Source organism: Protopterus annectens, chromosome 12.part0 (genome assembly GCF_019279795.1).
Source record: "Protopterus annectens isolate FY-2018-M chromosome 12.part0, PAN1.0, whole genome shotgun sequence".
Classification (NCBI taxonomy): Eukaryota; Metazoa; Chordata; order Ceratodontiformes; family Protopteridae; genus Protopterus; species Protopterus annectens.
In genome coordinates this window covers 459,263,893-459,276,624 of record NC_056746.1, presented here as the reverse complement: position 1 = coordinate 459,276,624, position 12,732 = coordinate 459,263,893, and positions in this window count along the sequence as shown.

Genomic DNA, 12,732 nt, shown 5'->3' with positions numbered 1-12,732 from the left:
AAGTATTGCAAAATAAAGGGTCTCAGAACAAGAAGTATAACTGTGGAGTGCTAAAAGAGAAAATAAGGAAGCATCTGAATAATATCCATGAGTTTATAAAGATTGCTGTTAAGCAACTGTTTTTTTTATAACAACAAAGCAGAAAATCATTTAGCACAATGACTTAGGCATCCGAAAATAAAATGGGTTGTTACCAAACAAGAAAATAACCAAAGATCTCATAGAGGTATTAGAGATTTTTTGGAAGTTTTATGAAAATTTGTATAAAGCAAAGAAATGTGGGAATTGAGAAAGAGCACAAATAGAAACATTTACGGAAGGCTTAAGTATCCCAAGGTTAGCAGTAGATGAGGCTCAACAAATAACAGTTAAGGTAGGAGGAGATGAGATAAAAATGGTAAGGTATAATCAATCTGCAGGAAAGACTCCAGGAATAGATGGTATTCCTCTGGAAGTTTGGAAGCTCGGAGGGAAGAACGTGATAAAGATCTGGAAGTGTCTGTTTAACAGTATTTTAAAAGGAGGGGAAAGCACCAACATCCTGGAGGAAAGCTCAGTGGCTATAATACCAAACAACTGTATAGACCCATCAGACCCAGCGTCATAAAGGCCCATTTAAATTTTAAACCATGATTATAAAATGGTTATGTCTATAATAGCTAAAAGAATAGCAAAGGTGTTGCCAAAATTGTTAGCTATAGATCAGTGTGGTTTTGTGGAAGGGAGGCAAACATTTGGCAACATTAACAGAGCAATGATGATCCACAGGGAAGTAGAATGTAAGAAAGTACCCCTGTTGTTGGTGGGTCTTGATGCAGAGAAAGTATTTAGATGGAGTAACTTGGGATTTTATGACTAGAGCAATGGAAGTATTTGAATTCCCTGATACAATAATAAGGCTACTCAGAAGAATATATGAGGTATCAGAGGCAAATACTAAAATGGGAGGGTTCCTCTTTGATAAGCTGTCTGTGAACAAAGGAACCAGGCAGTCCCATCCTCTTTCCCCTTTGCTATTTGCTTTATACTTAGAGCCATTGGGAAAGAAGCTAAGGGACTCAGACATTCAAGGATAGACTTATTATGGTAATCAAGAAATATTGGCTTTATTTGTAGACAATCTTATTTTCTACCTGATAAAACCAGAAAAGCACATTTCAATGTTGTGGAACATTTTCTGACAGCTTCAAGTCTTTTGGGAAATAAATTAATGAAGATAAAACAAAGGCTGTTGCTGTAAATTATGTACCCACATCTGAATTGATTCAGCAATACCTACATTTATGGGGACACAAAAAAATTAAGCATTTAGCTGTATGTATTAGAAAAGCTATGTGGGAAGAGACCACATGTCACAAAGTAAAATGCTCAAGGAAGCCACAGCAAACAGGAAAACTGACCAAGTTCATAGCCACCAATCCTCCTCCCTTATCTAGTTTCATAAGTTGAATACTTTTGTAGGAGCAAATATTTCTTAAATGTTCATGTTCTTGGGGATTTAGATTGAACCACTTCTGCTTTAACTTATCACTTAGTACTTTGCAAATGTCTAACTCACAAATTTTGTCAAATAAAGCCACAATAAGAATGATTTTGGTAATAGTGAAATGGGTGGAAAGGAGTTATGTAGAACTATTTTTTGCCCACCATCAAACCCAGTTGTGGCTTTATTTGAGAAATTTGTGAGTTAGATATTCTGTCTTGACAAAGATGTTAGAAACTTTAAATAATGGATCATATGCAGAATATTCTAGGAACCAAGTCAATATTGCCTACAGTAGAACCAATTTTTATACAATATGTTGATGTAAGGGTAAATGAACCATGGGAAATTTAAATGTGTGGAAATTAAGAAGCCATTTATTCCCTACATTTTTGGTATCCTCAAAATACGTAAGATTTGATGAATCCTCCCCTTAGGCTGCTTGTTGATGAGTGGCGGTGGGGGTCAAAAACCTGTCCCACTGCAAAAATGTGTTGATTATAATACTAAGGGACTGATTAGAGAAACAACTCTATTTATAAAAAAGACTCATGAGATGTTTTTGAGGATTACAAAGAATGTGAAGAATAATTAATATAAATAAAATATGTTATTTCTTACCATTATGAGGTGGGTTTAGAGTGGTTCAGTGATTTATTTTATTGAAATGAGTTCCTTTGCCAATGAAAAAATAAAAGTTTTAGGTGTTTTAATGGAGATTATTTAAAAAATATGTATTATTTGATGGTGAATATTACCATCAAACAAATGTTGTGGCGATGGGTGCAGCTTGTCTCCTGGTTTTTTGCTAATTTGGCGATGGCACAACGGGAGAGGAAATTATAACACTGAATACATGGGGCTTATATGCTGGATTTCTTGATGAGATTTATATTTTTTGGTGTGGGACCCATAAAAGTTTGTTAGAATTTATTATATACATTAATAGGATCACTCTCTTTTTAAAATTCGTGAGGTATCCAATGAAAAGCTTTGTTACTTGGATGCATTTATTACTAAGGACACACAGTAGTAAGTTTGTATCTAAAATATATCACAAACGCATGTATTCTAATTCCCTATTGCATTTTAATAGTTGCCACCCTTATTTTCAAAAAAAAAGGTTTTAGTTAAAGGGCAGATGTTCGGGTTAGTGAGATTGGTTTCCAATGAAAATACATTAATTAAGGACGTAGATGTATTGGTTAACATGTTTGTGAAGAAAGGGTGCCCTGTTGCCTTTCTCCAGAGCATTTAGAAGGAAGTGATAAACAAAAGGAAAATGGGACTTATTTTCCAATCTTGAGTAGCGGTATAGACCACTTAGAGTCTACTATGAATTGAAGTAGTGTTGGGGATAGTTTTCCCCTAGCTATGATTTTCACGTATTCAGTAGACTGCAGATTGATTAGGGATATAATTTGTAAAAACTGGAAAAAATTTAAAGCTAACAATATGGTTAACATTTTAAGTAAAACTCAATATTTGTTTATAAGAGGGAATCAATTTTTAAAAGTTAATGGAAAAGACAGATAGGTGCCCTATGGGGGGTAGAACTAAATAGGGTACCTATAAATGTGGAAAATGTATAAAATGTCATTATATAAAGGAAGTTCATATTAATTGTCAACATATGTTAGGGGCTGATGTTTTTTTTCAATTGTGAAGCTTAAGGAGTTGTGTACATGGCTAAATGTAAAAAAGTATTTGGTGTTTTATATTGGGAAAACTGAGCACCACCTTATGGAAAGGATTTATGAACATGACTATGATTGCAAAAATTAAAACATCAATAATGTACTTTACAGGCACATTAGTCAATATCCTGACTATGGTTTCATTTTTCAAGTTTTACAAAAAAGTGGAATTTAATTTAAATGGGAGGGGGGGTAGAAGGAGTTATTTGAAAATTTGAAATAAAATGTCAGTTAACAACTGATGCTGAAAAGTTACCCAGGCTTAATGCTTAGTCTTCTATTGTGTGTGACTTGAAAATAAAACAAAAGTGTCAAGGGTATAAATTACAATATTATTTGTTACATTAAATTATAAAAAAATACTAGGTTATAATATATTAGGTTGAGCATTAAGATTATTTATCATTTTTACTCTATCTGAAATATTTTAAAAGTTATAATAGATAAACATGCAGCATTGTGCCTACACTTGAGAGTCATGCTGATGTGACTTGCTAGGTGTATTTTAATTAAGGGCTGTTTTTTACTTGCTGATTCTGATGAAGTCTGTATGTATGTGTTAAACATGAAATCACTTAAACTTTAAATAAAAGAACTTTTCATTACAATTTGGTTGGTCAGTTTTTCTGTTTGCTGTGGGCCACTGAGCATTTTACTTTGTGGTGGTTTTGGTTTCAAATGCTCGGCACTAGTTTTGCTCATATGTGGGAACAGACTAAAGAAAAGAGAATACAAAAACTAAAAAACTGGAAGGTCTTGTTTATGGGTATAGATAGCAGGATACAAGCAGTGAAAATGGTTTAGTCCGTTTAGTTTTACAGGTAATAATGATCTGGAGGAGGTGTGGTTCAAGGGAAGGCAGGAAGTGAGCAATTTATGTAATGCTGGGCTGATAGTTATAGAAAAGAACATATGTGATGCATAATGTATGTAACTGGGAAATGTTAATATGGTTTGTTTTCTTATATATAAATGTATGTTAGCCTATGTTTTAAGTGGTAATTCAATAAATGTGTTAAAAAAGATTTGTAGAGGTCATATAGCAAAGCAGAACTGAGAGAGCAGTTTGACTTTAGTTTAGACAAATTTAGGGATTCAAGTACCAAGCATTAGTGTGAAAGGTGGATGTATTTTTGTCAGGCTAGCTATACAGTTATAGTCACTCTCAAGTCATAGCATCATAATTTGGAGAAAGACAGGAAGGACAAACCAGATATATACCAGACATGCGATTAGAGTGACCATTGTAATTACTATAATGCAGTCTTTCAGTCCATTTAGCAAGCCCAATAGTTTGTTTACCTTTGTCATGGAGATAGGTGATTAAATGGCCATCTGATCTAGGTGGAAGCCCAAAACGTTTTGGAGGACACCTCAACTGACATACCTCAGTTGCTTCTGGCCAAAAGCAAAATAACTTAATGGAAAATTATTGCAGCTGAACAGACCATTTTTCCTGGGTCCGGGACTCTGAATAAGCCATCAGTGAGACCACTTTGAAGGTGAGTACTGAGCTTTTTTTCTGAATGAGCTTGGCATTGCAAAAAGATCAGACGTGAGGAGCACCGAGTACAGCCATGATGTTCCCAGATTTCAAGATAATTTCCTAGTTTATCTATTGTGCCCCATCTAAGAGAGAGTTCCTTGAACCAGCTCAAGGAAAAAAAGATCAATACACAGTGAAAAGATGTTATATAAGGATACAGTAGATGGCACCCATGTCTCTATTGTGGTTAGAAAGCCCTTCCACCTTGTACAGCTCATCCCTCTGGGTATCTCAAGGTGTAAAAATGTTATAGTTCTACTTTAGTCATCCCTTATTAGACCTTTCTTTGAGTGCAGTTCCCTTTTGCATTTGTCCCTTATTAGAACTCTCATTGAATACAATGCCCCTTTGGTAGTTGTCCTTTATTAGACCTGTCATTAAATACGACTAGTCCTTTAGCATGCATCTCACTAATTATCCCTAAACAACTTGAGACACACCAGTTTTTCCACAAAAAAAAAAAAGATCTCAGCTCTTATTTCTGTTTTAAAGAATTGAAATCCATGTACCTCTACTCTTTACCAGGTGGGGACCTTTGCAGTAATCTCCATTTAACTTTCCATGCAATTAATGAAGGCCCAGTCTCTGAACTCCTGATCCTTAATAGAACTAGAAGTAAAGCAAATCTTCCCTACAGAGACCTGTACTTACACAGCCAGTAGTAGCTGGTATTACAGATACCCAACCCAGTACATCATCTGTCTGTAGAATAGGCTTCACTTATAAATCAATAGCTATTTACATCTCATTCCATTTGAAAATAACTAGACTCACCATGTATTAACCTATGTAGCAAAGCAAAAAGCTCATAGACCTAATAACAACAATTTTACATCCTATCACTCAAAAAAACACTTTCAAGCTGAGAGCTTTCAAAGAGAACTAAAGGCCTGCAACTGGTCTCCTCTGAAAGAACTTAAACTAGATGAAGCTGTTTCCTACTTTAATACTAAATTCTTACAAATCCTAGATCATCATGCCCCTCCTCGCTTTTCCCGAATTAGAAATAAAGCAGCCCCTTGGCTCACAAAACAAACCAGAGAAAAAATATTCCGTAGAAACAAAATATGGACCAAATGGAGAGCCACTAAGAGCTCTGCAGACCACCTACTCTATAAACAGCTAAGAAATTCAACCAAAAAAGACATTTTATTAGATAAACAAAACTATTATTTCCTCCTTCAACAAACACACCAGAAAAATCCTCAAAAGTTCTGGTCAGGCCTCAACAAGCTACTCAAACCAGGACATACCAAAACTCCAGCCCCATCATCAGTTCCACATAATAATCCTTTACAAATAGCAGATGCCTTTAACAATTACTTCACTGAAACTATCCAAACTCTTGCTAATACTCTATCCCCTACTTCCCCCACCTCTTTCCAAAACACAAATAGCTCAGTGCCCTCCTTACATATACAACCTGTACCAACATCCTTTATCTGTAAACTCCTACAAAAACTCAAACCCTGTACCCCTTCTGCCGTCCACCTCCCAGCTGAATACCTTCAAATAGCAGCCAAAGTCATTGCATATCCTATATCCATCCTTATAAACCGAACAATCATAGAAGGAAACATCCCATCCATTTGAAAAGTCTCCCATATCATCCCCTTACATAAAGGTGGTAATTCCACTGATATCTCTAATTTTAGATCTCTTGCTTAACTTTCCCCTCTGGCCAAAATAATGGAAAAATGTATTCACTATCAACTACTTCAACATCTGCTCCATAATAATTTACTAGCCAATAGCCAGCATGGCTTCAGGCCCTTTCATAGTACAACTACCTCCCTACTAACTTTCACAGACTGTATCAACAGAAATCCAAATAATAACTATCTTTCTTCTGCACTATTCATTGACTTATCCAAAGCCTTTGATATGGTGAACCACAAATTACTGATCAGTGTACTAAAAGCCCAATCTCTTGACCCACAATCAATACACTGGTTTACATCCTATCTTGAAAATAGCAAACAAGCAGTGCTCTGGGACAATACTCTCTCTACACCTCTACCCATAAACATTGGTGTCCCTCAAGGATCTATCCTAGGCCCTCTTCTTTTCTCAATTTTTATTAATGATCTCAACACTGTATTTCCTAAAGCCACCTGTATACAATATGCTGATGACTCAACCTTGATATGTACTGCTAAATCAGCAACCTCTCTTCAATCCCTCACTCAAACAGTATTTAACACCATTGAAAATTGGTTTACCCATCATTGCCTTCTCCTAAATCCCAAAAAAACAAAACTTCTGCTTTTTGCTCCTACCCTAAAGCCACCAGAGATCGACTTTATAATTACCTCTAATAATGGAACTACTATTTCCCCTGATACTACTACACATCTCCTGGGCATTACCATAGATAACAAACTCAATTTTTATGACCATATCAACAATACTATTCAATCTGTTAATAAAAAACTAGGCTCCCTGTATAGAGTCAAACCCTTCCTCACTCCACAAGCTAGAACCTCCATTGCCCAGACTCACCTCACTTCCACCCTATTCTATGCTTCCGCTATATATACCAATCTATCAAGGCACAATCTAAGCAAGCTTGAAACCAGTTATAACAACATAGCCAAATTTGCCACAGGCACTCCTTTCAGAACCCATCACTGTCTTAATCTCAAACAACTTGGATGGTCCGAACTTCAAAACCATCTTCTGTATAATCAACTAGTGATCATACAAAAAATTCTCTACCACCCAAATAATACCCATATCCTTACTAACGTGATCTCCCCTTATAAAAATCTGGAAACACTTCGCTCAGCTAATAAATTACTCATTTCCAATGTTAAATCTAACAACAAAGCAGGCGACTCGCTCTTTACTAATGTGGTGGGCAAAATCTGGAACCAGCTCCCTAGAACACTCACATCCCTCTCATCTACATCTCTCTTAAAAAAAAGCCTTAAGGACCATCTGAAAATTCTCTGGCTTTGTCCCTGCTCTAAACCAGACTGAATCCTACTTCCCCTCCTTATTTCTCTCATCTTGCTTTCAACCCTTATTCCTGTTCCATGTGCCCTCTACATCAATTTTTCTATGCAAATCAATCGTATACTAGCCAGTGTATTATTTTTTCCTATTCTTTTCTTCCATAACCTTCTTATGCCTCCATCTCTCTTTCTTAGGCCTAAATATTAACTTCTGACCTTGTATGTATCTAAAATTTCTGTATCTTAAACCATGTTTTGAGTCTATACCTCTAGACTTAATTTGAATTTTTAAAAGTCCAAACATTGAAATTTATGTATAGTATTGTTTAAGTATTGCATTTTCTCTTTTTACCTGCTTGGAGCTTATCTCCCTGGGCCTCTACTGAAAATGGACATGTATCCAGCTAGATTAGCCCAGTCAACAAATGTAAAATAAATAAATAAATTATAAGTGTGATATTAACTAATATTTCACTATATTCTTGTTTTAACTGCCATGTTTTCATTAACTGTAATAGCATTAATATTCTACGTATTTTCATTTTTTTACCAACTGTCATATCATTAGTATTCTATTTATGCATGTACATTTATTATGCAACTCTTATATAACTGCATTCTACTCATTCTGTAATATGGAGCATTTCTTCCCCAGGCCTCCAATGAAAATCTGACCTCTGCCCAATCAGACCTTGCTGGTAAACAAAAGCAATAAATATACAAATAAATATACATCAGGCAGAGTACTTCCCTGGGAATGTTTAAAGTCTGCCTTGATGATTGGATGGTGGAAATCATACATTTTTATTTGGAATGTGTGGGGTCTCTCTACTTAGAATGAAAAACTCTCAGCACTAATGGGTGACATTGTTAAGCTTCTTGATGGTCATGTATGCCATAAGCTGAGTAAAACATATAACGATTTAGAATCTTAAGTTACTTTACAAATTAAAAATGTCAGCTTTAAGTACAAAAATAACAACAACCTCCAAACCACTTGTCTTCTCAGAAATTCTGAATGCCATCCACTGTTTCTGTGTGATGTCATACTACTGAAATGTCTCCCTTCAGATAAATTAACTAGATCTTGAGAATTATGGTATATCCCTAACAACGTATCTCCCAGCCTAATTCTGGGATCCTTGCTGCCAGACATGGAAAGCACAGGTCACGGAAAGAACAGCTCTGTAAGTAAATTTGCCATAACAATAGATGGTCAATTAGATTAGTGGTGCAGTAGCCTATGCTATATGGGACTTCCTACAAAAGATTGGACCAACCAGCCAGCCAGCCAGCTTCCAAAGCTTTAGGGCACTGTCCACATGCCCTAGGCACTGTACAGTTTGAAGAGAGCAATATAAAATCAGTGGCTATAGCAACAAAACCTCAGAATATTCTTACCTTAGAAGAGGGAGTTTAGAACCTTGCCAGACAGGAACATTAATAATACAAATACCACACTTGGCACAAGAATAGTAAAAAAAAAAAAAAAAGATGGGGGGGGGGGCTGAAGGGAATGAGGGTGTGGCTACTGCAACTGTAATCTATTCAAATTTCTACTGTTATGGTAAGTTTCCTTACACAAATTTACTATGTTCATCATTGGATCTCTGTTGCAGTAACCTAAGCTATATGGGATTAATACCAGAGCTTAGAAGGAAGGAGAGGAGAATGCCGAATCCAGGAGTCCCTGGAAAACCATCCTAGCAAAGCCTGCTCTGGACCTAGAGAAGGAATCCAGTTTTGCAGTGCTTGGTAAAGGTGTATATAGATGACCAATCTGCTGCCTCTAGTGTCTTATTATAAAAAAAACAACAAAATCCAAGCATGAGACAACCATTTAGAAATTGTTTTGTCACTGAATGTCCCTTTGTCTTACCTTTATAGGAAATAAGCAGTTAATCAGAAGTCCTGAAGTTTTTTTCTGTCCAGTCAGTGTAATATCTGAGTTGCCTGTGAATATCCAGTGTGTGTAAAATTATTTCGCCCTCATTTTTTTTTTTTTTTTTTGTTCTGAGAAGAAAAACGAGAGGCAAAATTCCTGGCTCAATGTAAGCTCAAGCAGCCTTAGGTATAAAGGAAGGATTTGTTCTTGGTGTTATCATATCTCTATGAAAGATGAGATAAGGATAACTTACCATAACACCTTGTAACTTACTTTTCTTGCAGAAGTCAGAGCAATGAGTAACCATGTTTTCCAAACAAGAACCTCAAATAGCCTCATGAGCATGTTCAAATGGAAACAGATTACGTTTTTCCAGTATAAAATATGATCCCAAGAAAAACTCCACCTGCCTTACAGGTGGATGGATATGTAAAACCCCTTTCAGTAATTGTTTCCCTTGAGGTAGAGTAGAAAGGGGAGTGGATGTAAGGGCAGACAAGGAGGAGGCCTAGAGGTGAACTATAAAAAAGTAAGAAACTCCAGAGGATAATTCACTCACAAATACTACAGAACCAAGGAGTCTAAGCTTTGAAAGGGTCCTGCTTCTTGCCATCATACCAACTAGAAAAACCTTCTCCACTTACCCATATATAATTCTATAGTAGCAGATTTATTTTAATACTTGCTGGGTATCCTTAGAAAAGGGCGTCTAAAAGGTACTAAAATTCTATAATCCAGGCAGTCAACTGAAGAAGTTGAAGGCTGGAGTGTATCAAACAACACCCGTCTTTTGCAAGTCTAATCCATGAGGAAACTTGTGGTAATTGGAGATCATGTGTTTATGTTTGGGACGGATATTTAAACAGTGTTATTTTACTTGTTAAGTGTTTCTGAAGAAGTCTGTGATACATTCATATGAAAGCACTTAAACAATAAACCTTTGAGTCTCCTAGCTGCTTCTGCAGTCACCTGTATCCAGTTTGTCCCTTATTTGTTGGTTCCACTGTTTACAAAGATGTCTTTGGTAGCTGAAACTGCTGATACTGGTTCCCAACTGGTGAGCAACAAGGAGGACTTAACTACTAGTGTTGGGCTACTTACCCAACTTGTTCAACAACTTACCCAGAAAGTTTCTGTTCTAGCAGCAAAGGTTAGACTTGGCCTTGAAATAGAATCCCAGGCTGCCACTATCCCTCTGGGACAGAGAACTGATGGTAATGTTATTACTTTTGTGTCTAACAATTTTTGGACTTACATCAAGGATTCTTGTTAATGGATCAGATGAAAGGAACACTAATAATTTTAATTTTGGTGTTTGGTTGAAACAAGGGCTACAGCTCAACAAAAATACTGCCTCTGATAATTAACACCATTTCACAGTCCATTGACATTCTGGAAGAAAAACTATTTAAAATAAAAAAACTACAAGTTGAGAACAACTATTTCCGTGAATGTATAGCTATGGGTAGAGTGCCTAAAGGGCTCCGACACTGGAAGCACCCCCAATGGAGTTGTGGCTGATTCGTTCCTGCATTGAGAGTTGCTTGAACTTTTTGACTGACAGGGGTGTGAGTTGTTAGAAATATTAATGAAACAATCATGCTTAGATTGAGGAACTTATGGTAGAAGCCAACACCTTTGAGGGGGGTTATTACTAATGATCTATTGTTTGAAAATTACCAAAGCAAATTCTATAATATGTTTTCTTCCACAGACAAATCGATTTCTAGTATTTTGGCTAGGAAAGAAAAGAAATTAGAAAGAGATCGAGTTGATTATTTGAAAGGGGTTGCTTACCCAAAACCTAGCAACCAAATTAGCTCCCCCTCAGATACTTATTATGGAAACATCGAAGAAGCAGGAAGTGACAGTGTGTATGAAAATCCTGCCCCTGCTGCTCAAAATTTTCTGAGACATTCAGAGAGGACAATGAATCAATGGAACCAGCGTTTTCAAACCAATTTGACAGGAGAAATGAATCCAACACATCGCAAACAGAACTGGCGGAATTTGAGGCAATACAGGAACTATTTTTTATTTTTATTTATTTTATTTTACATTTGTTGACCGGGATAGTCCGTCTGGATTACATGTCCATTTTCAGCGGAGGCCCATGGAGAAAAGCTCCACAGTGACAGTAATTAATACATTGAGATAATACAAAGAAAGAAAAAAAAGCAAAAAAAAAAACATAATTTGACTCATGCAACAGAAGAGATACAGTGAAACATAATAAATAAATATAAACAGTAAAAAAAAATAATATATATACAATATTGAGTTTACAAACTATTAACACAGAACACATTTCAGCATACTAATTCCACTACTAGAACCATAACTTTAGTTAAGAGAGAGGGGAGAAGTAGATAAAGAGGGGGATAATATAAAAGATCTATACATGTTGGAGAAAGGATTAGTAGATTAGATGAGCTGACTTGACATATTTGATTTTGACTTTTACATGTGATGTTTTTTTTTTAGATAGATATAAAGAGAGGGGAGGCAGGAGAGGCTAGGAGGATTTTTTATTTTTAGTGAGTCAAGAGTGGAGTTGGCGCCTACATGGTGTTTTGACTGTAGTTGAACTAGTAGTTTGTGGAGGAGCAGATTATTGTAGGGAATGTAGGGGGGGATTTATTCTTTTTCAGTTTTTGGGAGTTTGTCAGGGTTGTTCAATTGATTTTTAAATTGCGATAAGTTAGGTCTGTTTAGAGGTTAGGTCATTATTCAATCCAATCTAGGTTTCTTAGGTTAATTTCTGTGGGTGTTCTTTCTGGTATTCTTGTAGCAATCTAGATTATAGATTATAGCAGCTTTTTAGCTGAGTTTTTTAGTTTGGTGTTGAGCTGTAAGGAGCTTACAGGAGGAAGAGAAGGAGGGGAGGAGAGAAGGTCACAGGCGGGCCAAGGTCACTTTTATTTTGGAGTTAGAAAAGATTTGATTTGTATATGGACCGATGGTGTTAATGGTCTGAATGATATGGTCTGATTGATAATCTATATATCTATGGAATCTATATAAGGACTCTATAGGTTGTGGGTCCCATTGTCCCATTTTGGAGTCCATTGGAAGGATAGAGGTGTGGTTATATGGGATGTCAAAAAAGGAAAAAGAATGTGACAATATCAATGGCGACATACTTTGCAGCGATTGTACACCAG